Here is a 5624-nt window from a genome sequence, read left to right on the forward strand (position 1 = left end):
TAAATAGTAAACATACCCTTGTAAATAAATTGTATTTATTTTAAAATTTCAATTAATTGTTATACTTTTATAATTTTGAATACAAAATCATTATATTATATAAAAAAGAACAAAACTATCTTTGTGATAAAATTATAAATATTTTAATTATTAATATTTCATTTTTAAGTTTAATATCAAATTTTATTAATTATTTTATATTTATGTTTGATTAAATTTATATTTTTATATTTTTATATTTTTATATTTTAAATTATATTTTATTATATTTCAAATTATATATTTTATAAGATTAATTGTATTAATCTTATCTTATCACGTGGGTTTCTATCTCAGCTCATATTCAATTCAGCTTTAAAAACATGATATGATAGAATTTTAAATTAACTTATCATATGTTGGTTATTTATCAAAAACTAGATTCAGACAATATATATGATACACTAAAAACACATAACTTAGATGATTGCCACATAAAAATTACAATTTTGCTACTTACACTTCCCATTTTGCTGCCTACAACCCATAAATTTTTCATAAAATTGAAATATCTACGGGTCCCTTCCTTATTTTCCTCATTCTTCAAACCCTAATTTTTATTGTTTACGTGATTTCGCGCAAACTATGTGAATTCAAATTATATATGTATTGCCTTTGATCATTGCCTATGAATTGAGTTCACGTATATGTGCGTTTTCGCATTTCACCTACATGAACTGAATTCACGCAAACTACGTGAACTCAATTAACGTAGATATACATGAATTCAATTAACGTAGGTATACGTGAATTGTATTTGCGCATGCTTATAAATACTTAAACTTCATTGCATACGTGAACTCAATTCATGTAGGTGTACGTGAAATATATTTGCATACCACCAGTAATTTCTTAAATTGCATCACGTATCATGTAAGGATACATGATTTAAGTTTACGTACAATGTATTATTTGCAATGTTCGTGAACTCAGATCACGTAAAATTTCTAGATTTTAAGAAAAAAATATGAACTCAAACTCAGATACCTTGTTGGTGACTTTAACCATAATATGAAGATGAGACTTATAGGGTGTAAGTTATGAGTGAGTGGTGTGAATTATGAATCCGTATGAATTATGATGTGTGAGTTATGAGGTGAATGATGGTGATGAAAAGATAAAAATAAAAAGTAAGGTTTGAAGAATGAGACAAATAAAGAAGGGGTATTTTAGATATTTCAATTTTATGAAAAATTTATGAAGTGTGGATAGCGAAATGGTAAAAAAAAAATATATTAGTACATTATAAAATAAAGGATATATCCAAAGAATTTTTTTTTATATGTACGAGCAATATTATTATGTGGCTTAATGAGCATGCCAATTCAAAAAGTGACATGTGTACTATAAAATTGTAAACCTCACGTAGAACAATGTTAAATAGATTTTTAACCTCTAACTCTGATAAATGTCGATATTGTTAGATTGAAGGTTATGTGCACCACAACTGATTTTTTTATTTTATTTTTTTTCTTTAGATGTTGTTGTTTTCTTTTTTACTGGTTTAAACTATCTTCCGGAAAACATTCAACATTGAATTGTTCATGCATTGAATTGTTCATGCGGAAAGTTTGTTGTGTTTTTTTTTTCTTTATTGGGAATTGTTTTGGGAAAAAAATATCATTTTTGTAACTGGATTCATGCCAATCATGTTTTAACGTAATAATGTGGGTATTGTGTATATTGGATAATAAGGCTTGTGCAATTGAAGATTGTATTAGATTGAAGGGCAATAGTTTCAACTTTTAAGCAAAAGGAACTTTGTGATAATACCGTGTTTTTTGACGAAAGTGAAGACATCTCTAAGTTGCACTTTGTCAATGTCTTAAACTTCGGGTTGTTTGAAAAGGAATGTTTGCTCCAATGTCATATCATCAAAAATGATAACGGACAAAAAGTTCAAGAATTAATTAATAAGATATGAAAAAATTGATTTTAAAAATAAAAAGATTAAAATTCATTTAAATAAAATAAGATTAAAATTACATTTAAACTTTTAATTATATATATATATATATATATATATATATTTGTCTTATAGATAAAAATATTTTATCAATATTATTTTTATTGTAATTTTTCATACAATTAATTTTTGCTTTCACTTCAAAGATATATATATATATATATATATATATATATATATTTGTCTTATAGATAAAAATATTTTACCAATATTATTTTTATTGTAATTTTTCATACAATTAATTTTTGCTTTCACTTCAAAGATAAATTTAGTTTTTACTTTTTAATCGAAAGAAAATTAATGTCTCAAATCCAACGACTAGAGTATTGAATATGGATCCACACATATGTCATCCTTTGTCTTGTACTCAAATTATTGAGGTCCAAATAGGACATGATTGAGATGTATCATTTGTCTTGTAGTTAAGGTTGTAGTTAAGGATGCCAATTGGTAGGTTTACGTATAATATCAATTCTGTCTCTGTGATTTAAAAAAATATTTATATTTTTGTTTGTATTTGTTTAATTATTAATTTTAATATTTTTATTTTTATTTTTTGGGTATCTAAGTGTTTGTATTTATACTTATTATTTACACTTTAATTAAAATAGATCGATAAATAAATGATATTATTGAGATTAAATTTAAAAATTATCTAAATATTATAAATTCAATTATAAAGTATTATAAATCAGAATATTTTCTAACTCAAAACATTTCAAATAAACATACGTTATAATTAAAATAATAATACTTTATGAAGTTGCAAGTTATACCACATAATTATTCGAGATCTATAAAAAAAATTGATAGAAAGTTGTAAGGATAATTATAAAGTCACGATTAATAAGACATAACTATTAGTTATAAAATCACAATTATTTATCTATTCATCAAAATCAAATTTCTAAAAAATTTACGATGGTTTATATTTCGATTATAAATATTATAGTGATTCAAATATAAAAGAAAATAATTAATTAAATTAAACATTAATATAATATAATAAATAAATAATATATTATCCTTATTAATAAATAAATAATAATAGTAACAAGGAGGATAATGACTCGTCCTCGTGTTTATACGCGATTTTTTACCTTATCTTGTTTTTTGTTGATACCTACTTAATCTAATTAACATCCCTATTTATAGTCAAAATTATTTAAGTTCAATTGAGATAACAATTTATGATAAAGTAAATAAAAAACAAACCAACGGGGCGAACCAAATATGGAACATGTCCTTGCGTTATGCTAAATTGGATCAGGATTAATAAAACAACAAGTTACTCGGTTACACTATTTTAGCCAATTCAAATTAGAATATATTAAAGGTACATTTACAATTTTTTTACTTAATATTTGAATCGTGTGAGATTTTGACTTGTATATCACTTTTTTTTTAATTCTAAAATGCTCTATTTTGGAAAATATATATATAAAATAGTCATATTTTTTTGCTTCAGTTGCTGATCGCAATATGGGGATGCGACTACGTGAAAGAGCTATTTTTTTTAACTGATCGCATCTTGGGGATGCGACCTTGTATTGACATGGCTTTTTTTTTTTGCCATTTAATAAATATTTGTATTTATTATTAATTATGTTTATTATTATTGAATAATTTAAAAATAATTAAAATATTTAAAAATTCAAAATACTATTATGATTTTTTTTAATAATATTATAAAATTTAATAATAATAACAATAAAAAGAATACTAATTTTAATAATAAAAATAAAATTATATTAATAAAATAAAAATACATTAAATTAAAAGAAAAAAATACAATAAATTTTTTTTATTTGATTATTATTATTATTATTATTATTATTATTATTATTTCCATTAAGTTTTATTTATTAGATAAGAAAAATAGGAGGAAGTTGTTATAATAATGTGTCAAAAGAGAAGGAAGTTGTTATAATAATTTGCCAAAATAAATAGGAGGACGTTGATTTTAACATATTATATTATTTTGACAACTCAATCCTATTTTGCTGATAAATTAACACTTAATATTATTTTGTTAACAATTGAGTTATTGATTATTTAATAAATTAAAAATAATTAAAAAAAATCAAAATATTATAAATAAAATAAAATAAAACACATTACATTGAAAAAAAATGCAGTTAAACAAGAGGAAGTTGTTAAGAAAATACATTGTTATTTTATCGGCAAAATATCATGAACACGTTATTTATTTTGACACGTTGTTAACGTCCTCCTATTTGTTTGTTTTGACAAATTATTATAACAACTTACTCCATTTTTGCACATTATTATAACAACTCCCTCATATTTTTCTTATCTAATAAATAAAAATTAATAAAATAATAATAATAATCAAATATATTTTTTTATAGTATTTTTTTTCTTTTAATTTAATGTATTTTTCTTTTTATTATTAAAATTATTATTCTTTTTATTATTATTATAATTATTAAAATTTATAATATTATTAAATTTATTATTATTTTTTTCATAATAATATTTTGAATTTTTAAATATTTTAATTAATTTTAAATTATTTAATAATAATAAATATAATTAATAATAAATACAGATATTCATTAAATGACAAAAAAAAAAAAACTATGTCAATACAAGGTCGCATCCCAACCATCTGTAAAAAAAAAAAAAACAGCTCCTTCACGTAGTCGCATCTCCAGATTGCGATCAACCACTGGAGCAAAAAAGTAGGGCAGTTATGTATTTTATTTTAAAGTAAAGTATTTTGAGATTAAAAAAAAAAAAGGATATACATATCAAAATCCTGAAACGTATATTCAAATTTTTTAAAAATAAATAATTCACTTTAAAAAATAAAATAAACAATTTCAATCAATTAATAATAAATTAAAGATAAATACATCATAATTAATACTAATTTATTAAAAATAAATATTTGATTTTTTCATTTTACACTTTTCTTATGGAATATAAATATTAATAAATGACTTCATATTAATTTTCAATTTTGCTTCCCACACCCCTCAAATTACTTCCCACACCCCTCAATTTTTTTTAAACTCCAAAATACCCAAACTACCCTTCCCTCTATATTCACTTTAACCACTCATTTTCTATCTTCATCATCTTCATCTTCTTCATCTTCATTACCTACCAACTTCAATCTTCTTCAATATTCTTCAATCACTTTGATACATCTTCATCATTTTCTCATTTTGAACATCTTCATCATTTTGAACATCTTCATCATTTTCATCATCTTCATCATTATAGTGATTCAAATCAACTAGGTATGTATTTTGCTGTGTTTTAGAGCTGGGTATTTTTTTTTCAAATCTGGGTTTCGTACGTGAACTAAGTTCACGTACGTCTACGTGAAACCAATTCACGTACTTGATGAAATTAAGAAAATTCAGATTGTACGTGAATTAGGTATACGTGAATTAAGTTTGCGTACAACAATGGAGTTTTAAAATTGATGATACCTACGTGAACTCAGTTCACGTATGTGTACGTGAACTCAGTTCACGTATCCCATACGTGAATTGAATTCAAGTAAACATACGTGAACTCAGTTCACGTAAAGGATGAAATTTAGTAAAATTTAAGTCGTACGTGAACTCAGTTCACGTATGTGTAC

This window comes from Cicer arietinum, chromosome 5, assembly GCF_000331145.2.
Source record: "Cicer arietinum cultivar CDC Frontier isolate Library 1 chromosome 5, Cicar.CDCFrontier_v2.0, whole genome shotgun sequence".
NCBI lineage: Eukaryota > Viridiplantae > Streptophyta > Magnoliopsida > Fabales > Fabaceae > Cicer > Cicer arietinum.